The 26,610-nt window shown below is 34.0% G+C and overlaps 1 long non-coding RNA gene across 1 annotated transcript; it reads left to right on the forward strand.

Moving 5' to 3' along the window:
• The first annotated feature begins 23,889 nt into the window (after positions 1–23,889).
• On the forward strand, positions 23,890–24,753 carry LOC149160057 (uncharacterized). Its single transcript, XR_016261191.1, has 3 exons — positions 23,890–23,968; positions 24,170–24,237; positions 24,313–24,753. It is a non-coding gene; the product is annotated as an uncharacterized LOC149160057 (long non-coding RNA).
• The last annotated feature ends 1,857 nt before the right edge of the window (positions 24,754–26,610 follow it).

Raw genomic sequence — 26,610 nt, forward strand, 5'->3', positions numbered from 1 at the left:
TTCGTTAAAGTGTAACTTGGTGACTTATTGAGCCATTGATCATTAGCACCTCCACTTTTAGAATTTTGGCATCATTTGTAAGTGAATTTAATTATGGATTATTTCCCTTAAAACTTGATAAAAACATATTCTTTGAATGTTACTAATCTCCAACTTAACTCGAGCCAATATGCGTGAAAAATTGTAATTAGATGAATAAGTTATAGATACCATCAAATTAATAGTTGTACTTGAGTCTCTCACTACCTTTAGATATTAAATCAGAGAGTGTAATGGTATTTTCAATCCTTGTACTAGGTCATATGCTTCGACTTGGTTGGAGGAGGAAGTTCCTAATCCCTATGCATATGCTAATTTAGCTTTTCCTTCAATATCAATGGTGATATCACTCTCAATTGCATCACTTTTATTAACTTTATTGGCTCCTTAAAAAAATAAAATGTGACATTATTTCAACATAAAATTTGAGATTTATGCCCCCACATTTCCTCCTACAATTTAAAGGCCTTATTAAATAACCAAATTTTCTTATTTTAGAAATTCACTAATTATTATCTCAACCTCCACTTTTTTCTTGGAGTGAGGCCTTATAAAATTTTAAATTAACTTTCTCAAGATCCCGAGGCATGTAATATTCATATCCCAATATTTTAATTTCATTTTAACTTCATTTCATTTTTTCTCACATATATAAAGAAGAGAGCCTCAAACCTATGCTTTCACATAAAAAAAGGTCAGGAAATTTAATTTATATAAACAAAATTACAAATGTATATAATGCATAACATTCAAGATTTACTTATATGGAATATATATTAGGAATTGAGATAGATATCTAATCATACATTCATTGAATAAAATTATACCTATGCAAAAAAAGTCATTACTACTTTTATACAAATTTTCTAGATAAATTTATTCATCATACATAGAAAGATTAAATTAATATTCATATATGACAACATAGGTCTAAGTACAATAAGAAAATGAATATTTTAAAACCAAGAGACATGAATATAAGAAACATAATGTTCTTTGGATCTTTCAAATATCTCCTAGATTCCTTTTCCCAACTCAATTACTTCTTGTTGACGGTGTTGGACCCGCCAACATTCAGGGGATCTCCCCGATATGAAGTCCCTATTAGAACTAACACCATTTGGTGTAGGAATCCCATATTGTACTATGTCCAAGTTTCTGATGCAGTGGGTGCTAATGATATGTCTTGGTTACATTTACGCATAGAGTGGTGTATAGTGACTTTGGTGAGAACAAGTGTGTGACCCTGTGGAGAGTCAAGTGTGATGCATGAAGGTTATTCCATGCGGAAGTGAAAATAAGTGATCCCCTTAAAATCTTTTAATATTATGCATCTTGAAAGGAACACATGATCATAATGACATCACAAGATAATATGTGAAATAGTTCACAAGTTAACAATGATGAGTTAATACAACAACACACATTCAACATGATTTGTACTGATGTAAACGAAATAGTTCATAAGCATAAGAGTAATTTAAATAACGTACATTGGAAACATAACAATAATAGTCCTACTACATTTACGACATATGCATGAAAACGTGTCATCTCTGATATTTAATTAAGTGAAAGTTCCAATCATACATACACCATTGACGAACCATTAGCCGCAATAGTGGAACATGAATTCAACATCACCTTCTCCTCCAAAGAAACATACCTCCTCTATGCTACAGAGAAGCCACGACTCTCAAAAAACTCCCAATCTCTTGAATCTAAGCCTAAGCCTAACCAAAAGCTTGGCTCCCCCAAAATCCCTCAACATGAGTTATGAGGTTCAATTGATAACAAGAGGGGGTGGCTCTTCAACTCCCCTTTGTGAATTTTGGACTACCATCATGACTCTTCAACTTATTTACAAAGTAACTCATTACATTACATCATGACTCTTCACATTCCAATATTGACACTTGGAATTCCACTTACAAATTCATTAGAAATGATATTACAATTTACAATCATAACCATATGAGATAAAATAGGTTAGATCAAACAAGACAGTGCAATAAGACAAAACATTATCATGCTCGAGTTTGGGAGAAATCAAGCTCAACAACTTCCACTTGATATTTCTTGGTCACATATGGTGCCAAGATTTGTATTGCGAGATGAAATCCCCAGATTGTGTGATGGTGTTTGCTTGGATGTAGACTCTAGAATCCATGGCATCTAGGCATAATGATTTGGAACCAGTTTCTACTTCCTTCTGAAGCATGAGCAACATTGTCCGCGCTTGGACAAGGCCACAAATGTAGTTGTGCATGTTCCATTTATTCACCTCTAAGTCCTCCTTAGTGGAAATATGTCCTAGTTGCTCCAAGTATTCCTCTATCTCCCTCCTGACCTGGTTCCTAGGTTTGGCTTTATTGAGTTAACCAACTAATAGGATCTTGTGGGTCTTTACGAAGAAATCCATACTATTATATAACATGCATACAAGGCTTGAATGTTAACAATGAATGAGGAAAGTTGTTTGATGTTCTAGATCAACATCAACACCCTTTATTTCTCCATATCTTCCTGTGGCTTCATTTACTTACCTAAGTCAAGTGATGCCCCTTTGTATCACATTGTCCATTCATGCATAGTAGCGATTGCAGCTTGCACATTTCTGAGAGTTTTGATAAATTATTTACACTAGTGTTGCAGGCCATGTAGGTGGACAACAACCTTATGCACGGTTAAAGGCTCCTCATAGATATTACGCATGGTCTCTCCATGTTCTGATACTTCACTAAGTATCGATTCCCTCATTTCCTCCAAATGGACCTGTGTGGATGTTGTGTTATGAGTTGTTGCGTGGAGCTATTTAACCTCTTGCCTGGTAGCCTTCCATTTCTTTACCAATTGCAAATCCAAGTACTACAATGATAAGGATGTTGAAGAAAAACTATACCAATTTAGATTCAAAGGTAAAGAGAAAAATATGGTTATCTATTTTAAATTTAGTATTACTAAATATTTCAATAGAATCTAAAACAAAGGAATTATGGTACAATTTAGGGACCAAGGGCTTGGTATCAATCTAAGTCCTTGGTGAAAAAAAAAATTGCTCCTATGGAACAATTGTATACTTGAGAACGAAAGATGGAGACTCATTGAACATTTATCGATATTATGGTTGGTCAACTATTATCTATTCATATTAATATTTTTGATGAGGATAAGTATATTAGTATGTTGTGATTTTACCAATAATGCAACTACTTCAAGTTTTAATGAAATAGCTTTGTCTTTGTTGTCGAAGGAGATGGGATGAAATATGCTGGAAAATTAGAACATAGATGCCTTGTTTATAAGAGGATTTTTTGAAAATAGAAAAAAAAAAAAAAATGTCCTTAGGAGGGAGATATCTTTATAAAGAAAGATCTCAGCCTTCAAGAAAATTTGTAAAGGTTTGTTTGAGATGTGGAAAATAAATGCATTACAAAAAATAATATAGATCCAAACGTGTAAAGAAAGGAAAAGGATATGATGATGCTACTTCTATAAAATTAATAACCTCATTTGACAAAGGAGGGGATATGCACATGGATTATCTAAGCACACATGTAGATCATGAGGCATGTTTGGTAAACTCAAGAGCATCTTTTCCTATGACAATTTATTGGGAGTGCTTTTGTGAGTATGAAAGGTATAATGGTGATGATGCTTTTCTGAAATATGGCTCAAGAAAAGTATTTATAGGATGAGGAAAAATAAAGAAACTTTTGAATGAAAAAATTATAATACTCAATTTTGGTCTAAACATCCCATAGTTAGCTAGAATTTTTATTTATAACAAGATGGCCGATGCATATTTAAAAATAGCGTTTGAAAAAGAAATCTATAAGGTGCTTCAAGGGACATGTTATTGCTGAAGATATTTCATATTGAAACTCTATATAGCCTTCTAGGAATCATTATTAGTGATAGGTGCAAGTATTTCATTATTCCTAAGAGTGGGGATAAATAAGGAAAAAAATCCTACAATCTTTTGAGAGAAGACTATGTTGTGGCATCATAGACTAGGAAATATTGGAGAGAAAGGCATTTGAGTAATACATGGTAAAGATATGATAAAAGGTATGCCTAACTACTCTTTGTATTTTTATTTTTGTAAACAAATCTTCTATGGGAAGTAGAATAAGGTAAAATTTTCCTCTGGTGCTATGAGGGCTAGATAACATCACTTTAGTACATAGTGATGTGTTTGAACTTATGTTGGTCCCATCACTAATAAAATATATGTATTGTCTCATTTATGGATGAATTTATAGGATTACATGGATTTATTTCCTTATGAATAAATATGAAGTATTTTACAAATAGAAGGAGTTTAAAGATCTAATAGAAAATTAGTCATAGAAGAAAATTAAGGTGTTGAGGGCAGATAACGGTGGATATTCTGTGGGAATTGATTTAGACATTATGTAAGAAGTGTAGTATATCAAGGAATAATATGACTCCATACTCACCTTAGTGTAATGGAGTTGTATAAAGGACGAACCTAACATTGATTGCAAAAAAAGGAACAAGGTTAGTGGTGCCAGGTTATGACATGAATTCAAGGTAGAGGGAGTGGCTACAATATGTTTCCTAGTAAATAAATCACCTTAATGAATGTTATATGAAAAAAATACACATGAGATATAGATTGGCTATAAACAAATTATTAATAAAATAGACAAATATCCAATGACATAAGAGAATTCTCACATAAATATTTATTCTCTTCTCAATTTTTAGTTTCCAAGGTAAAACCTCCATCTTAATGCATCTTTATGTCATTGCATATTTTATTCTTAATTAATAACTTATTGATAGCAATTAAATAAATAGGGTTAAAACCAACAAGAAAAGGGAGAACTAGTTGCATGTATAGTATGCATGGTCATACATTGTTTAATGTGTTTATAAACGAGGTGAGATATACAATTAAGTAAGGAGTAAGGTGAAATTAAGTGTTGATGAAAAATAAGGTATATTATGGTTGTGATGATGTTTTATGTTCTTTGAGAGGATGGAAGGTCAACATGAGGAGAAAGGAGGAGTGGGTATTGAAGGTCTTGGGGATGGACTATGTATAAGAGGGAAAGGGATATTAAGGTGTTGATGGTGTTGGAACCACCAACATGTAAGGGGATCTCCCGGTAAGAATTCCTAATTAGACCTCAGATCGTTTGGTGTAGGAGCCCTAGCAGTGGGTCGTACAGTAATGCCTTGACCGCAATTTCGCACAGAGGCAAGTAAGATGACTCTGTTGGTAGCAGAAAAGTGACAGTTGCAGTAAGACAAGGAAGGTGCATGAGAGGTTCTAACACACTGAGGGTGAGGTGAGTGCACCCCTTGGAAACCTGTGATAGCACTTGTCTTGGACGGGAACACACAAGCAAAGATACATCACAACATGGAAGGCAAGTTAGTGAGCAATCCAAAGTGATGGTTAAACCAACATCACACTTTAGAAATATTTGTACGTACTTATACAGAATAGTCTATACATGCATGCGTAAGAAAGAAAATACATATATCATTTAGAGTAAACCAAATAGCATAGAATACAATACAACATATGCATGAAACGTGTTGGATCTTGTTTTATTAAAAAGTGTAAGTTCTAGTCATACAATATATCCAAGTCCAACCACTAGTTCCAATAATGGAACATTACAGCCACAACTGCCTTCTCCTCCAAACAAATCTACTAGTTCTACGTAGTGGGGAAGCCAAGGCTCGTTACAATATTGTCCAAGATTGTAGTATACCTAGGGGGATAATATGGGGTACAAGGGGAGGTACCCAAGGGAATAATGTAATAATGGGATGGGCCATACTAATAAATAAGTGGTTAACCCGTATCATGTAAGGGACCACAAGTAGTTAATAATAATGTAAAGGGCCCATGGTATTAGATAGATGGTATTGAGGGAACCATGGTAATGACCCGTGGTATTGTATGTATGAGGCCTATATAGAGTCTATAGACTCCCCATTGAGGGATGTCAAGGAATATTCTATGAACAAACATATGGCTTGTGGAGTGTTCTCCTTCCTTAAGGAGTGAATGTACGGTGTTGCCCTACCATAAGGGTTTGATCAATAAAGAAACATTTATCTATATTCATATCTTGTTATTTTTAATGATTATTCTTGGGTTATTTTCATTATCATATATTTTCATATTAGATCTATAACAAGTGGTATCAGAGCACTTTCTTGGCCAAAAGTGGAGAATTTTTTTAAATTTTTTGCAGGAACTTTCTGGGGCAGCGAGTTTGCATATTAGATATGTACATTTTGGGGGGGAAATCAGCAAAACCTAATTGTATATATGGATTCTTTTTAAAAAATACCCAAGTTCAAAAAAAATTGGCCGAATCGGAGTCTGAATGAAGGAGATATCGCTAATCTAAAAATCAATGGTGTTGTAAACATTTTTCGAGGCGATAAATTTACAGATCAGATCTGTATGTTTTGGGGCAAAATCTAAAGAATATAACTATAGATCTAGGTTTTTGGTGAAAAAATACTCATTTTGAAAGAAAAAATCGACTGAATTGGAGTCTGGATGAAGGAGATCTTGCTTATTTAAAAATCAGTGCGGTTGCAGACATTTTTTGGGGTAGCAAGTTTGCGGCGTAGATCTGTACGTTCTGGTGCAAAATCTACACAATATAATTGTAGATCTGGATTATTTATGAAAAAATGCCCAAATTTGAAAAAAAAAATCAGTTGAATCGGAGTCTGGATGAGGGAGATATCGCTGATTTAAAATCACCTATTTGTTTCAGCAAAATTTTGTGACGCCGGGACAGTGGCAGTGCGAATAGGAAATTCCAGTGCCTAGATCATGATTTCTATCACATGAGAAGATGTAGAATGGTTGTTCCATTTCCGAAAACAGGTCATAATAGGGATTCTGAACAATATTGACTAAACTGTGGCCACTCTAAATTTTCACCAAGTAAGTGATTATTTTCGTGTCATCTAGCAAGATGCTTTTTACAGGAAAAGATAATGGCCCTACTATTGAAGAATTCATAAAACAAAGAAAGTTCACATATGGGACAGATTGGAAGGATTTAGTGTGGCTTGGTTTCAAAGATGAGGCTACCAAATGGTGGTTCTCACTTGACAACAAGCAGTTGACCAAACTTTCAGATGCAGAAGTTGAAAGAGTCCTTTTAGACAAATGGTCTCGTGCTAGAAAAAAGGAGAATAAGACACATAAGGGGTTATTTTCTACTGGTGTCTCCTTATTGCAATTTCATAGATTGAATCAGAAGGAGAAGATCATTGTGTCTATAAATCCTAGTTGCAAGCATAATTTTATCAATGTTAATTTGGCAAAAAAATTGCAAGTTCCAACAAAATACATTGAAAACAGACAGGTTGATAATGAGGATGTTCAAGTTTATAAGGATTTGAAACTTTCTATGGATAAGTATGTGTTGCATGGTGATTTTTATACTTCAGATATGGATAACATGGATGTTGTTTTTGGATATCCTTGGATGGAATCCATGGGTACTGTCAATATTAATGTGCAGAAGAAATTCCTGAAGCTCTGGTATAAAAAGAAGAAAATTACATTACATGATATTTCCATCAATAAACAGGTAGAGTCCACGGAGGTTGAAGCAGAAGATGTTCCAGGGATTGAAATATCAGATGATGAGCCATTCATGGTCGACAACCACACACAAACATCAAACCAGGTACTAGAATAACATGTAGAGGCGGAAGAAAAAAATGTTACATCAGAGGGGGACTCAGTGGTTGAAGTAATATTGAAAAATAAGAAACAACAATAGGCACCACAACAGGTACCAAATACCCATCAGGCTCCATTAGGTGGTGAATTAAAGAAAGATACATTGTTGGTTAACACTTCAACATATTGCCACCCACATCACCCCACAAGAAACAACCGACAAGATGGCAACGAATTAGCCACAAGGACAACAACCCCCGCATGACAGATAGAGAGGAGTGAATATCCACCTACTACACATCAACACAGAAGAGAAGCCAAGGTCAACTTCCATCTCAAGCGAGCGAGGCACCAACAAGATCGAGGGTTCACCTTTTTCTTGGATGGCTAGATGCACGTGCATGGTACCAGTGGACTACTCTTTTGAGTAGATCTTATTTTTTGTGTTCTTCCCATGTTTCAGGGATGAAACATGTTAAGGGGGGTGGAATGTAGTATACCTAGGGGGGATAATATGGTGTACAAAGGGAGGTACCCAAGGGAATAATGTAATAATGAGATGGGCCATAGTAATAAATAAGGTGTTTAACCCGTATCATATAAGGGACCACAAGTAGTTAGTAATGATGTAATGGGCCCATGGTATTAGATAGATGGTATTGAGGAAACCATGGTAATGATCCATGATATTGTATGTATGAGGCCTATATAGAGGCTAGAGACTCCCCATTGAGGGATGTCAAGGAATATTGTATAAACAGACATATGGCTTGTGGAGTGTTCCCCTTCCTTAAGGAGTGAATGTATGGTGTTGCCCTACCTTAAGGGTTTGATCAATAAAGAATAATTTATCTATATTCAGATATTTTTATTTTTAGTGATTATTCTTGGGTTTATTTGCATTATCATATATTTTCAAATCAGATCTATAACAAGGATCTCTCCAAGATACTCTTATCAGAAGATTGGCTGACCAAAAGCCTTTACAATGACTTATGAGGTGTTATTATAACAAAGGGTGGGGTGACCCTTGACATTTCCCTTTGTGACATTTCATCTACCCTCGTGAATCTTCATCTACTCTATGACTGTTACATCCAACTATCGACACTTGAACTTCCACTTAACAAGACGTTACATTACAATGCCCATGTGCCCATGTGAGACAAAATGGATTGAGTAAGACATGCAAGACATCACTGACACTCTGTTTGTTGTGGTGAGACCAACTCTTTGACATGCCTGTGATGGTGAAGTTAATGAGCTAATGCCAAGCTTTTTCGTCCGTGATGGTGTGCATGCACTCCACGGTGATATCTTGCTGAAGTGAACTCTTGCCTTCGTTACATCTGGGTGCATTGGTATGGCTCCTCCATCCAACTTGTCTGCCAACATGTGCATGGTCTTCTTGGGTATGGACAAACCAAAAACACATTGATGCATAGTGTTTGTGCTGACCTTCCAGTGTGTGTTGGTGGTCATCCGCATCAACTATCAACTACATGCTCAGCTCCAGTTGGACTTGCTTCTTATCTTTGCCTTGGTGAGTGTGCTGAATGGGTTGGATCGCATGCGTGTGCAATGACATGCAAGCTGTTGAATCCCTTGCATGCGATCAACAACACTGCTCACCATGTATGCTCTGTGCCAGCTGCTGGGATGGACATATAACTTGTAAGAGCAAAGTTTCATCTGTGAGTGCATGTTGTGCCCCTTGTTGTTCATGTTCCTGCCGCAACTCATTCGCTCGTATATGCATCTCATGTTCTTTCTTGAGCTGCTTCTTGATCACATGCAACTCCTTCTCTATCCCATTCTCTTCCTTCACATGATCTTCAAGTCGCGCCATCACTTCATAGCCTGAGTCTCCAAAGTTGCTTTCATCACAAGTGGATCTGCTTGAGCTTCCAACTTTGTTCCACCTCTGTGTTGTCAAAAACCTTCCTCTTTCATTAGTTGCATCTGGTATACTTCCTTCAGCTGTTGTTCATGATGATGTTCGCTGTGATGTTGCTGCCATCATTTCTTGATGTCCTTTTCTATGAAAAACTTGATGTCTTCATGGGTAGGCAAGTCCATAGACACTTGATCAATTGCATCCCCAAGTGTGCTCTAAATAGTTTCTTTGACTCTGCTCTCCTGGAAACCATTGTACTTGTACTGTCAAGAGGTAGATGAACACCTACGATACCTAGAGACATGGAAACACTCATGGCAAGCAATCCATAAGTCGAAAATGAAAATGAACTTGAGAACTGACTTGCAACATACTTGTGTGACTGATCATGAAGGTTGCATAATTTCCGCCGAGAGGTCAAGAGACAGACTTCCAATACTGTTGAAGGAATAGTCTCAGCTACTGGGAGGTTGAATGACTTCTAGAACTCTGCAATGCACAATCCAGTCTAGCTGCTAACTGCTAGAATTGCGAACTGCACAATCTCAGCTGGCAATGGTTACAAGCTTAGTGACTACATTGTGCAATTTTTTGGGCCAACATTCATTGTCCCTCATATTTGCACAAAGAAAGCTTGGAGAACAGCCCTTAGGAAGAAATTCACATTTCTAGAGAGGAGCACAAAGCCTTCTCTCCTAGGATTGCGTAATGTTGTCTTGGTGAGGCAGAGTCTGGACCGAGGTTGCCCAAACTTGCAGACGGGAAACTGAACGTGAATTTGAAAGTTAATGCATAGTGATACTGAGTGTAAGCATAATAGAATGATCATGCATGAAAATGGTGAATGAAAGATTCAGAAAATGGAACAACATGCATGTAGGTGAGGTGAATCGCTGAATCAGTGACCATTCGTGAGAAACAGTTTCATGCGTGTGACAACCGTGAGATGTTAATGAAAAATGAAATGGTGATAGTAAAAACTAGTATGTATCAAAATGACAACAAGCACTCATTGAAATCAAGCAGATAGTTCTCATACAAAGCTGAGCACAAAAAGCACCAGAAATGCAACATAAGACATGGAAAGCGGGCTTACCCCAAAACAGTTGATTTGAATGTGTCGAAAGCTCCTAGATGCGATGTGGGATGTTATAGTTACAAGGTTGATGTGAGGAATGAGCTCTATAGCATCTAGTTGATGATTTTTGATAAAATCGAGCTTGTGACACACATGCCACAAATCAGGGAAAGTGACACTTAGTGGGAGGTTTCTAAAATGATCCTTCCATGTAACCTCAAACTATCAAAAATAAATCCCTAAAACAAGGGATGCCTTTGCATGCTATCTTGGGAGAAGCAGATCATGCATGCAAGTTTGTTTTGCTCGATCCCAGAGGAAACCAGTCAACTCAGCTGGACATGCAAGAGGCTTCTCAACTGCTGGGAGAAAATGTGCATTTCTGACTGGGAGCTGGGCTGGATGCTCATAATATTTGTGTAATTTTTAGGCAGAGCAGCTGATTGTTACCTAAATTTGCGCAAATTCTGGGTTGAGCAGCCCATATGGGAAGGATTGCATAATTTTCTGAGTGAAGATTGCTCAACAGAAGTGGGAAATTCTAGGGCCCAATAGGCTGCTTGCCAAGATTGTGCAATTTCTGGAGGGAAGGCCGGTTGCCCTATAGATTTTTGAAAATTCTTGAAGGAGCTGCTCACCTTGCTGTTGGACCAAGCCCGTATGAACAGCGTGTGAAGGGAATGCATCAAGGTTTGATCAATAAGCTATCTCTCTACAAGAAAACCACTGGAGCTAGTGTACTTGACGAAGCAAGACATGTTGTTGTGAAGGTTAGTAAGGAGGTTCCAAAACGAAGCTAAGGAAAAATTTTGGAGGGTGTTTGTAGCCGCTACAACATAAGGTAATTGAATATTTCTTAGATAAGTGAACATAATCTAAAAAGTTTCATAGATATTAATAAAACTTACCAAGAAGGGTGATAAAATTTTAAATATATGATGTTTTTCTTAAAATATTGATGCCACTTTTTACCTCAAAGGATTCCAATTAATTTTTGGATGAAGAAAGGAATGTTTAGGAATAAATTTCCAAGGGAAGTCTTAGTTCAAGGGTTGTGCTCAAATAACTGTACCTACTATTATAACCCTATTTTTCGCTCCATTATAGTGAGAGAAACCCAAGTTCAACTTACCTCAATTGCTGGCTAGAATGTATCCCCTTTCACCTTTCCTTTATGTGATATTTATTCCTTGTTGAAAAGAAAAAATTACATGATTTAGTTATTTCTCCTAATTATTTTTTCAAAACATTTTAATCATGAGATAATGATTATTTCATAATTGAAATATTTGAGAAAAAAAAACTCAAAATTGTGAATAAAGTTTCTAGAGTTTTTCATTCCCAAGGAGGTGAACTTGACCCACTTGTGTATGATTTGGATAGGGGTCCAATATTGTAGAATTTTCCTAACTTCTCAAGCCTGTAGCAGGGTCTCCTCCTCCCAGTACATCAAATTTCTCACGCTATAATATGGATACTAAATCTTACCCCATTACCTCTTGGTGAGACTATATAGTTCGTTCTATCGTCCGAGAGAATGTATCTAGACACCTAGGGGCTTCAAAAGATAGGAAACTTCTACAATAATGGACCCCTATCCAACTCATACACAAGTGGGTCAAGTTGATTTCCTTCGTAATGACAAAATCTAGAAACCTTTTTCATGATTATGAGTTTTTCTTAAATATCTCAATTATGAAATAATTATTATCTCACAATTATAAAATTTTGACAAAATAATTATGAAAAATAACTGAATCGTGTAATTCCACCTTTTTAACATGGAATAAATCTCACATAAGTAAAATAAAAGGTGAAAGAAGATGCATTCTAGCTAGGAAATGAGGTAAGTTGAGACTGGGTTTCTCTCACTCTAATGGAGTGGAAAATAGGGTGAAAAGAGTTTCTATAGTTTATTATTCCCAAGGAGATCAACCTAACCCACTTGTGTATGAGCTGGCTAGGGATCCATTATTGTAGAAGTTTCCAAACTTCTTAGGTTTGTAGCATGGTATCCTCCTCCCAATACAATGGAGCTCTCGCACTATAATATGGATTCTAGATCTTACCCCTTTCCTCTTGGTGAGATTATATAGGTTCATTCTATCATCCAAGAGAATCTATATAGACACATACGGGTTTGAGAAGTTAGGAAAATTATACAATAATAGACCAATAGCCAACTCATACATAAGTGGTTCAAGTTGATCTCCTTGGGAATAACAAGCTCTACAAACCTTTTTCACAATTATGATTTTTTCCTCATTTATCTCAATTATGAAATAATTATTATTCATAATTATAAAATTGTGACAAAATAATTTTGAGAAATAACTCAATCATATAATTCCACCCTTTTAACATGGAATAAATATCACATTAGTAAAGAAAAGGTGAAAGGGGATGCATTCTAGTTAGCAACTGAGGTAAGTTGAACTTGGGTTTCTCTCACTATAATGGAGTGGGAAATAGGTTTATAACACATACAAAATATTCTTACCAAACGAATGCTTTCACATCAATTTAAAATTGAATTAGGGAATGCACTAAAATAAAGTACCATTGTAAATCAAGGTGGGAAGCCACACTCCAATGATTAAAAAACTAAGTATTTTAGGTGGAATGCCAAGCACAAGAATAAATATATTGTTGTTATCAATTTCTATAGGGAGGGAGGGAAGAACTTAGGCTCCCAATTTTGTAATAAAGAATCAATCATGCACCAATGCTCTAAAATCGAATGACGTAAATGTAAATTTACTGACTAGGGAAACCTTAGTTAAGAGGTCAAGCACACAACCTAAGAAAATAATTTACCCAAGAATAATATAAATCAAGAGTAAACCAAAAATATGAATAGACTCAAAGAAAAAAACTATTTTATTTTCCTATCCAAATGGCCTTGTATAGGAATACAAAGGGGTCCACTCAACATTCACACAACTCAATGACTAAGAGAAAATAATAAAGATTCAACTTGATACATGCTCACACACTAAACCAAAATGTGAAATAGTGAATATTGAAAATAAATAAAGTGCACCCTGATATTTATGTTCTCCTAGTGGAAGCATGTCTTCCATGGGGTGACCTTCTTCCATAAACTCATCTATGCCAACTGAATACACACACAAACCTTTCTCTTTAATATTCACTTGGAAAACATGTGTTATTTTTTCTCAAACGAACACTAATTAAATGTTAAATTTTAAACACTACTTATTTCTTAATACATAATTAAGTAGAAAATAATAAGAAATATTCCCATAAACCTTTTCAAATATAATTAAACTAACAAAAAATTGTAAATGAATTTAGATAAAAAGGGTATAATTGTAAGATGAAATCTCACAATAATAAAAAAATAAACATTTACTAACAAAAATATTCGTTGACATTTAATATTTAAAATGATTTAACTAATACATTTTCTATTGAGGCAACAAATTTTCCCAGATGACAAAAAATCCCTGGAATCTGACTAGTTTTTTCTTGAAAAAATGTGATAGTAGGAGTGCTTGAATCCTGTTCTTTATGGTGTAAATGCATTCAATACAATAAAAACCCATAGGCACCCAAAATATTTAATCTTAACAGTTGTAACCCAAATTTTCCAAATTTTCTATTGGATTTTATCAAAATCTTGTGAGAATTTTCATTGGAAAATTTGAAGCCTCGTTAGACTACACTTCAAACTAAGATAAAAAATAATACTTTAATCAAAGAAATATATCTATCAACATATATCTAAATTTCTAAATTTCTAAATAGTGACATCAAAAAACGTACTCGTAGAACAACATTCAACAAACTAATATTTGCTCATAAAAGCATATGCAAGAAAAGAAAAGAAAATGATCATAATATTTTAAACAAATTAAAAAGTTATATTTTAGATAAGTGGTCAAAAAACTTACTTCAAACATCACATTTAACAAATTTACTCTCTTTCCATACAAAAAATATAACACATATGCATAAGTTAGAAAGCAAATAAAGTTATCACAGTAACATATACATATAAATCAAATGTTTGGTAAACATGGATAAGCATCAATCCATGATAAAAATAGAAACACTTACTTCATGACACATTACATTGCTAAAAATTAAACAATTATAGAAAATAACTAAATTATAGTTCTATTATTATGACACTTAGATGTCCTTGGGTCGAGGATACTCAAACCACATGATAGTATGCATATGCAAACAAAAAACCACACAACCATGACCAAGAAATATCAATAAAAATATTGATATGAGCACAAATCCATTATCATATAATGGTAATTTCCTTGAATCCTAGTTCATTTATAATTCCAATATTCCCTGGGTTGAGGCTATTGAATCAAAAACCAAGAAATATCAATAAAAATATTAATATAAATACAAATCCATTATGATATGATGATAATTTCCTTAATCCTAATTCATTTATAATTCCAATATTTAGATGCCCTTAGGTTGGGGCTACTGAATCCATGAAATGTCAATGTTGACATAAATACAAATCCATTTCATATGATGATAATTTCCTTGAATCCTAATTCATTCATAAATACAATATTTAGATGCCCTTGGGTCGCACCTACTCAATCCACAGGTTAGTGGTGCTAGTCATCTCAAGACTCACATAAACTAGAAAACAAAAAAAATAAACTAATATTCTATTCATAAAACATATGCATATGAAAAATAAAACCAAACATAACCACAAATAAGGAAATGTTACTTGTGCTAGTCATCTCATGACTCGCATAAACTCGCAAATAATAAAAACAAACCAATTTTTTATTCATAAACCATATGCATATGAAAAAAAAAACATAACCACCAACAAGAAATATCATGATGACTTAGATGCCCCTGGGTTATGGATACTCAACCACATGTTAGTCATGTTAGTCATATCAGGTCTCACATAAACTGACAAAAAAAGAAACAAACTAATATTATATTCATAAAACATATCCATATGCGAATATATAGTGTTTCACAATGGTGTCTCGTGCATGTGATTGTTTTGTTATGGAAACTAGGGTTTGTCCCTAGTCAACCTTTCTCCTCTGCTTTCCAAGTTTAATGAATTGATATCCCCTCCATGACTTCTCCTTCATCCCCTCTATCTTCATCTACTACTATTCCAATCATCTCTTGTTTTTTCTCCCTTACAGTTGCAGATTGCTTGAGTTCTCTTGGTTCGCCCTCTATGGCTATCTCACCTTCTGTCATGGTGGTTGGTTCAAAGTGCTCGTCACTTTGCAAATGTTCCTCCTCCTTGATGGTTAGTGTGATCTCTCCCTCCATTTTTGGATCTCCCACTCTGAGGTTCATTACTTTGAAATCGACTCTACCCCCTACTTCCTCTATAATGGGTTTGAAATTGATTTACGAATCTGAAAACACATCAACATAATTTTTCAATCTCTAAACACTCTTAACTTTTTGGATATCATTGAAATTGACTCCGATCCATCTTTTTCCAGTCTATCAGTACATGAATTTCCCTCAATCAAGATTACTTTGGGATTTGAAGCTCTATGTGAGGAGAAAGTTTTCTCAGAGGCTGGTTTGATATGCAGGTTTACCGAGTTGTCATTGTGGCTCATTGAATTAAGCTCTTGTATTTCTAAATCTTGGAATCCCTTAATATTTGAAAATGTGAATATCTTCTCTTTTCCCAAAGGAGCCTTTTTTGTATTCATTAATAGAAATTTTTATTTTGCGTTGATCTCCAACTCTGGTCCTTGATTTTGGGTCAATGCAAGGGTTTCTATGTAACCCTGATTTCCTTCCTTTGACCCTCTTTCGACTTCAATCTTTTCTTCTATGGTCTTGGTAAGACTGACCAACCTTCCTTTACATATGTGGAATATTCCAGCATTGAAAGCAATATGTAATGCCTTAGGAAATTTTTTATCGAAGTGATGATACTGAAAAATTCTTGAAGCCCTCATATGCTCGCATCTATGTTGAGATGCATTTCACCAAGGGTTTTTTTGTTGAAATCAAGTTAACAGATCTTGATTACTCATGGGTGCAAAAGCTAGATTATGAAAATATTTCCTTTTGATGTAGATCATGTTACAAAGTCAAGAATTCCATTGAAAACCACCCCAAAGCTAGGAGGAATAATGATAGGAAAATCAGACGAAAACCAAGATGGTGGGACTACATTAATCCAGATCATTATTTAATCTGCAAGGATATCCCCCCCTCTATTATTAGTATTAACAACAATCAACAAAAAACAAAAAATTATTCAATCCTCAAAATAGTTCCTCCAAAAGACCAAGGAATCGTAGCAGAGAATCAAGTGAAGAGAGGAAGCAATGTGGATTTTTTTGGATCTGCTATTATCTAAGTGGAAAGTAATCTTGGAAAATAGACCATTGAGGTGGAACATCCCTTGATGTACAAGGGCAAGGAATTCACCTTTATGGCCATTGTTTCTGAGCATGCTTCTCTAGAAATCAAATATGAAACTGCTCCATTTTGGGCTGATTAGGTAGTGGGAAGAGTCTTCATTAGGACAAAATAAGGAAGCTTTCAATAGAGGTGACTCAATGAATGATGACAAGACAAATGCAACAAAATTCTTGGGATGGAATCAAGTTTAAAAAAAAGAAGAATATCTCTCGAAGAACAAGTAGAAGGATGTCAAAGCTAAAATCACACTAAGTCAAAAATGGGATGCAAATACATTTGGATATTATGGGTCTTTTGGAAAATTTATGGTTGGAATGGGAACAAATTCTATGTAATATGGAGTGTTTATCTAGGGATTTGCATTGATCGTGCGTGTTCAATTCCAAATTCTCAAGGAATTTCTGTATCTCTTGTTTTTGAAGAATTGTAACAGTTTTGGGTCAAACAAAAGCTCTTTTAATATAATAATACTCATTTATTTAAAATACACAAACACATGCATATGCAAAAAAGAAAAACAGAAAATGACGACCAAATATCAATAAAAAAAAATATTGATATAAATACAAATCCATTATGATATAGAGATAATTTTCTTGAATCTTAATTCAACAATAATTTGAATATTTATATGTCTTTAGGTTGGACATAGAGTAATAGAACCAATAATCTCAAAACTCACATAAATTAGCAAACAAAAAAACTAAATATTATATGCATAAAATAGATACATATGCCCCCCAAAAAAAAACAAAAAGAAAAAACAAAACATAACCACGAACAAAAATATCACAACTTCTTAAATTCCCCTAATTCGAAAATACTCAAAACATATATTAATCGTTTTAGTCATCTTAATAGTCACATAAACTAACCACAAAATATACCTATATATATACCCAAAAAATACTACATAACCGCAACAACAAAAAAAAATATCAATAAAAAACATTGATAAATATAAATCCGTTATTATACTATCATATCTATAATTCTAGAAAACACCACACACTCGTGGCTATAAAGCAGAAACGTTTTATAAACAAAAATATTTCATTTTTATTGTAAAAGTAAAATTTAGAAATTTTGTTACGTAAGTAACAATCAAATCATAACATGTAAACTATAAAACCAAAAAAATATTTATTTATATATATATAATTATAATATTCTTGTAAGTATAAAATAGAGATATTAAATGAGATATTAAATTTATGTATATTAAAATATAGTGCAAATAGTTTTAGAAAAAGAGATCTAAACTATTATATTAAATTGAAAATGTTTATATTTCAATTAATTTCTTAGATATATATTTATATTGTTATAAAAAAAATTGTAATATATTGACTTTAATTTATTTTTTTATATAATAAAAATTGTATCTTAAAAAAATTATCTTTCACAATTTTAATAAATAAATAAGGAAATAAATAAATAAAATATTTATTTAGTTTATTTATTTATATAGTTATCTTTTTATTCAAAATTAAATATTTAGCTATTTATTGGGCTTTAGTTTATCCAATTTTGACTTCAATGTATTATATATGACCAAAATATTTTAATTTATGGAATTATAATTTAATAAAAAAATTTAGATTATATAAGATATACTAATCAAAATTAACTAGATTTTAACGTTTTTCTCTTAAAAATTTCTTGCGGACAACATTTATCTTTTTAGCATAAAGGGTTTAAGATTAAAGTAATTTAAAAAACATTAAAAATATAATAAAACAAATAAATATAAATTTATTTTAATTTTAATTTCATCGTCAGACTAGACGTCTTACTCTATTACCTTACCAACAAAGAATACATAGACAAATACTTTAAGGGGGTTGGGCCATGAATGCTCTAACCTTGTTGGAATTGAGAGTTTATACCTTTATATGGGTTAATATTGTTGTACTAATAAGAGTAAGATGTTTTAAGGAATATATTGTTTGAGTGGCTGAGAGTATGTGTTTCTATGTGAGAGGTCATAAGTTCAAAACCAGAGGAATAGAGGGGTTAAGTAGCAGTTAAATTATCACGTGGAGTAAAAATAAGAAAACTGTTTTATTATTGTGTTGTCCTTTCCACTTCACACAAACCCAAGAATACATCTCAGATTTCAAAGATAAAGATCCATATTAACCTTGGCAAATTAATCTAAAAATAAGAAAACTATTTTATTAGTGTGTTGTCCTTTCCACATCACACAAACCCAAGAATACATCTCATATTTCAAAGATAAAGATCCATATTAACCTTAGATCTATCAAGCTATGAGAGGGATCAAAGATTTCAAAGATAAAGATTCATCTTAACCTTGGAAGCTCTAAGAAGGATCAAATATCTTGAGGTGCAAACCTATCAAATCTCATCTAAAATAAGAAAAATATTTTATTAATGTGTTGTGCTTTCAACTTCACGTGAACCTAAGAATACATCTCAGATTTCAAAGATAAATGTCCATCTTAACCTTGGATCTATCAAGCTCTGAGAGGGATCAAATCTCTTGAGGTGAAAACCTATCAAATCTCATCTAAAAATAAGAAAACTATTTTATTCATGTGTTGTCCTTTCCACTTCACACAAACCCAAGAATACATCTGAGATTTCAAAGATAAAGATCCATCTTAACCTCTGATCTATCAAGCTCTGAGAGGGATAAAATCTCTCAAGGTGCAAACCTATCAAATCTCATCTAAAAATAAGAAAATTATTTTATTAATGTGTTGTCCTTTCCACTTCACACAAACCTAAGAATACATCTTAGATTTCAAAGATAAAGATCCATCTTAACCTCAAATCTACCAAGCTCTATCTCTTGAGATGAAAACCTATCAAATCTCTCAAGGTGCCTCAACACTAGATAGGTCCAACATTAATATGGATCTAGGCTGGTTATATAATATTATATAATATCTATTGCACCTTGAGAGATTTGATTCATCTCAACACTCGATAGGTCCAGCATTAAGATGGATCTAGGCTGGTTATCTAATATTATATAATATCTATATTTATAACTATGTGTGTGTTTCTTATCCCCTCCTTTTATCTCACTCCCCACACATACACACACACTCTCTGTCTCTCTCTCCACCTTTCTCCCTCTATGTCTTAATTCTTCTTCCCCCTTCTATCTCCACCTCCAACTCCATCTCTCTCCCCTTCTCTCTCTTAGGTCTTCTATCTCTTCCTTCCTCTCTCTCCCTTTGTCTCCCACCTCCCTCCCTCTCTTTCCCCCTCTCCGATCACTTGCTCTCTCTCTTCCCTCCAACTATATCAATATTTCCATCCCTATCTCCTTCTCTCTCCCGCCTCCATCTTTGTTTCTCCCTCTCTCCCTCTCTTCCCCTTATCTCCTATCTCTCCCTTGTAACTATGTCTCTTTATCCACATATGTCTCTCTATGTATTTGTTATTTACTCTCTCCCCCCTCCAATTCCATATATCTCGCTCTCCCTTCTCTCTCTCTCTCTTCATCCCTCTCTCTCCCACCTCCCTCTCTCTCTCTCCACCCTCTAGATTTGTCACTATGTCCGTCCTCTCTCACCACCCCCCTGCCCTGCCTTCCTCCTCTCTCTCTTTTAATTTGATCCCATTGTATTATTTCTAAGAAAGTAACTAAACTAAAAAAACTCAACTGGTTGTAAAATATTAAACCTATATTTTGGATCAATCATGTCAAAGAAAATTCAATAATGAAAAACTTAAAAATGATGCACTATAATTCCTCTATTATTGTTAGTCACTTTGCTTGTTCTCATTGCTTGGATCTCTAGTTAAGATAAATAAATATTGGAGGCTCATTCTATAGCCCAGTATGATGTGTAAGGAATTCCCTTCTTCATCAAAGTTGAAATTTTGCTCATGTCAACCAAAATATTTAAAAAAAAAAATCTGAAATTAAAAAAAAAAAAAAAAAAAGTAAATATCTATACCAAACATTTAAATAATATCGGCTCATAAACAAATTTACACATGAAGAAATTGGATGTCTAGGCTCATGTTAGATCCATATTTAAGATGGATCTATGTTGGTTCTTAATAATATTATTTATATTATAGAAATTCCACATATTTATATATAAAAGTATTCTCATTTTCAATTTTATTAAAACCTTGATTTAATTTCTATGAGAATATTTTTAGTAGTCATGAGGATAAACGGTTTAGATATATATCAAAAGTAACTATAACCCTTTTCAATCTAGATTCAATTAAAAAAAGTTATAAAATTAAATTAAAACAAAATATTTTATAAAATATTTTGATTGTGAAATAAGTTATGGTTTTTGGGCATGTGGTATTGATAAGCAATGGTATTGGTCCATGGTATTGTAACAAAGTCTATTTACAAGTTAACAATATCCATGGTGAAGTGGAGGTGAATATCAACGGTTGAGAATCTTTTCATATTGTTATAAAATATTTTTATTGTGAAATAAGTTATGATTTTTGGGCATGGGATATTGATAACCTATGATATTGGCCCATGGTATTGTAACAAATCCTATCACAAGTTCATAATATCTATGGAAAAGTGGGGGTGAATATCCATGGTTAAGAATCTTGTCATATTGCTATAAAATATTTTGATTGTGAAATAAGTTATGTTTTTTTGGACATGCCATACTGATAAGCCATGGTATTGGCCCATGGTATTGTAACAAAGCCTATTTACAAGTTAATAATATCCATCCGAAAGTATAGGTGAATATCCATGGTTAAGGATCTTTTCATATTGTTACAAAATATTTTGATTGTGAACTAAGTATTGTTTTTTGGGCTTGCCGTATTGATAAGCCATGGTATTGGCCCATGGTATTGTAACAAAGGCTATTCACAAGTTAATAACAAAATCAAAATATAACAAATTGTTCATTTTATTATTTTTATTGCTTCAACTTTTTATTATGAATTGAACCAACATTTAAATGTTTACACTCATCCCATTTATATTACTTTTAATTTTTTTTATTACTTTTAACTTTCTGTTTATTAATTTTAACATTTTATTATTTTTTAATTTAACTGGTATTTAAAATTACTTACATACTTACACTACATCTACATATCTACCTTGAATTTTAATTTAAACCCTAGCCGCGGCCGCCCCCTGATAGTGGTAAAATGTTAAGATGTTTAAGTTGAATTTAAATTTAAGAAATATTAGTTATACATGTGTGAGCTTAAGATTAATACATCTATTATTAGAATTTTTAAGTCTATTTAATTATGTAACTTCAAACAATTAACTAAATTAATTTAAGTTATAGAACTACAACTTTTTAAAATTATTTTGTTATCTTTTATATTTTATATTTATTATATAATTTTCTTTATAACTAAGGGTTTTTCTTTTATGACCCCTCTCCATGAAATTCTAGGAAAGTTAATTCCCATAAAAGGCTCGGGAAAGAGGACACTACTTGGATATTAAATATTTTCATGTTGGGTGGGTTTGCAATATTTTTAAAAAAAGTTAATAAATAAATAAACAAACAAAAATAAATAAAAACTGAAATAAAATTTATAATGAAATTAATATTTTTATAAAAACTGAAATAAAGTTTATAATGAAATTAATATTTTTATAGATAATTAAAATAAAATTTATAATGAAATTAACATTTTTATAGATAATGAAATTTGATATATTATTATTATTATAAATCATTGTGGAGTAACAAATGTATTTTTGATAGAAAATTATTCTCTACTTCCTTTATCATCAATTTATTTTTAACATTGAGTTCCATAATTCAAATAACCAAATCAACATTTAATCAAGATAAAAGGTTCATAATAAGTCAAAAAAAAAAAAAAAAAAAAACCAAAACAAATAGAGGCAGTGTTGTAGGCTATGTCTATAATTTTCTCAAATTATATGGATTAGTTGGCTATTCCTCACATAGCCTTGTTTTCCTTTTCATATTTTCTAGGTTAAGCTTCTATTTTTCCATGCATATTCTTTTCAAAAGCTATACTAATTTATAGCTTCGACAATCTGGTACAAACTTCAATGTCAATGTCACACTCCCATACTAAGTAATTTTTTTTTTAAATATTACATGGTAATCTTTACCTTAATAATAAACATGGTAGCTACATTACTTGATAATAAACACGCGAATAAACATATAACACAATGCAGTGGATTCTTCAATCTCTTTATGTAATAAAGTAGCGGCAAGAATTACAGTTGATTCCTCACATATGTGGCATGTATATAATTGCACGCAAACAATGATAATCAGTGTGTTATTCGTTGACTAAGGTTATAAGATTATATATATATATATATATATATATATATATATATATATATATATATATAGCGTTCATTCACATAAACCCTTTTAAATGTCTCCGCCACTATGAAGTCTTCAGATCATTTACATTGCACAGAGTTCGCCGTTCGGATTTCCATATCCTGATCTTACCTGCATTCAATACACTCGTCCGGCCTCTGCATCGGACACCAGTTGTCCAAACCTGCATCGTCCATTTGGAAAGATAGACGGTGCGATGGCGTATGGCCATGTGCTCCCGGAGCTCGATGTGTTACGGCCTGGCACCTCGGTTAATGTTGATTTCGCGCCCAAGCCCACCGGCTATCGGACGGCAACCAAGACTTATGGCAGATCAATGGAGGGAAACTTGCCACGAAACGGTAAGAGGTATGGAAAGTTTATAAACCCATTCCCTTTCTATCGGACTCTAATTTTCATTTGGGCATGAGACGAGTCGCTGCAGCTATGTAACCCTGTGTGTATCTCATACATTTTCCAACTGCCCTCATGGCTATGAGATGGTTCAGGTATGCGTTTAATTAAGGTTTACAACGCTTCAATATTTGCTAGCTGGTAATACACTATGTTTCCTTATATTTCTAAGCTGTTACAGTCCCTTCAACTTCAGCGATTTCCAGCTGGTACTCTACTGTGTTAGTTTTATTTTACATCTGCTCAATTCTTCATTTCGTTCTCGGGTCTAATTGATTATTGGTTTGCTGGTTCAGGTAATGGCGGTCGTCGAACATTGAGGGCAAGGGTAGTTTTCTACATGTTGTCGGCTGCCCTTAACCAGGTATGCATAATACTGTTGGTCATTTCACATTCTCTTCATTCGAATCGAAGTCTGAATCCTGCTTCCCTTGAGCAGGGATGTCAGTCATGGTCCATTTCGATTCGGTTCCCGCACAATCCAGGGTTCTCTCTGGCAATAGATCGGTTTCTTGCCCCGCTCAGGCAGGACACCATTGTCGGGAAGCACAGCACACTGAGCTTCGATTGTTTAGTCCAGGGACTATTTTAACATGTATATTTTAATCTTAAGCCATTCGGCTCGTTCTATCTACAGACAATGGTTGTGAACGAACTATAGTTTTGACTCTGTCATAGACTGTTTAATACTTTCTTGTATAACAAATGAGGGTAACCCTACAAGTCCGGCTTGTTCACATTCTCCTGTTTACCCGTCCTCTCGGGCGGAGTTTATCTTCTGTTTCCAAGTTTAATATAGAAAGTTTATTCCACAGAATAATTGTTACACTGTTATGAAGTTCCATTCTGTTATGATATCACATTATTGTTATGAGATTCACTACTGTTATGATATTGCGTTACGGTTATGATATTTCTGTTATATGATGAACTTTGTTTTGATGTGTTCGATTATGACACCTTGCAGGCTTGGACCCATTTCAGTCCAGCTTTGTAGGTGAGGGTTTTACTTAAGAGTCGGACTGAGAATGCATGTAACCATAATTATCATGCAATCCTTGGCGCACATATTGTTTATTTGTATAATAATCGAAAATGCGTTTTGTTTGGATTATTTAACCCGTGCATGCAAATGTTACAGGGGTCCGATTCTCACCTTATGAGATTCTTACGGCTCTCCTGGCTGGGGTTTAGCCTGCATTTAAGTTTCTTACCTTATGTAAACAACGATATAGTTTATTTGTATTCATCTAGCTGCGAGACTTACCAGTCCACCTTATGAATTGATACCATGTTGTAGATGTGTATTACCATTTTCTGCCAAGAATGCATGTTCTATTTCTCTCTATTCTTTCTGTACAGAATGCATATTTCGTTTCTTGACATGTAAAATAAACAGAGGGTCTACGGCATTACCTCTTTCGTATTTCTAACCATTACTCAGATAACAAGGACTTGATTATTCTGATTTGTGTCTTATTGTTATTTCCAGATAAAATGCAAGGGTTTGATGTTTGTTTTCTCTTCAAATACGAATGCGTTTCGGTCTCTGTCTATATTACAGCAAATACTGTTTGATTTTCTTTTTCATTCTCAGTTAAGAATAACAGTCAACTAATCCCTACTGTTTCCATTTCTTCTCACAAAACAGTGTATCAGTTTAGCACTGTACAGTATAAGAGACAACTCAGTAAATAAATAGTCTCATAGTAGGCCATACCTGCTACTCTGCAAACCTACTTGAATGCTTGCCAATCCACCCGTCCGTAGGAAGAGTTCTTCTCTGACCTTCCACCCCCAAGCACTTGCAGGTCCTACTCGACCGCAATTACACTGGTCTTGCCAGTAAACGCTATCTGATCCTAACCAGACATAGCGTACACAGGAAATTCTTTCCCCTTATGCCATATGATCCTAACCAGACATAGCATGAATGTTTTCTTTTTCCTCTGCCATCTGATCCTAACCAGACATGGCATTTCCCCCTTTTTCCTCTGGGGTCTCAACTACCTCAAGGTAGTTAGGGTTCCACTGTAACTGATTCCTCAGTTACTAACCATGATTAATCATAACTCAGTTCAAATAGTACCAACACAATTGTTTTTTCATTCACATAAAATTAATAACAGGAATATATATATTTCTCAAATAAAGTCTTTGTTCAATAATTACTTTCACTATTTACTAACATTAACTTTTCACAAGGGATGTTACATCTCCCCCTCCTGAAAGTCTACATCGTCCCGATGTTGCTGTTCATCCAAAAACAGTCTAGGATAAGTGTCCCTCATCATTTGTTCATCTTCCCAGGTGGCCTCTTCAGGCCCAAAGTGCTGCCACCGCACTTTAACCTGGCTGATGACCTTTTTCCGCAGCTCGACCCTTCTCCGATCTAATATGTTCACTGGTTCGACCAGGAACTCTCCTTCCGGTTCCACCTGAAATACATAACAATCAGGTCAGCTGCTTATTAGTATTCTAATTCAGTTTACATTATTTAACAGTCTTCCCTTACCTGAATATCTTGCCAACTTATTATATGCCTAGGGTCATAAACATATCTCTTTAAAACTGATACATGGAAGACATTATGGACCCGAATATGGCTGGGTAGGGCGAGCTGGTAAGCTACCGGCCCTACTCGTGCCAGAATTTGGAATGGTCCACAAAAACGCGGTGCCAATTTGGCACAGGCATTCCATTGGAGGGTACTTTTCCTAGCTCGAATTCTGATGTA

This window comes from Pinus tabuliformis, chromosome 5_2 (assembly GCF_031772625.1).
Source record: "Pinus tabuliformis cultivar Carrire ecotype Pingquan chromosome 5_2, CPIR1, whole genome shotgun sequence".
NCBI lineage: Eukaryota > Viridiplantae > Streptophyta > Pinopsida > Pinales > Pinaceae > Pinus > Pinus tabuliformis.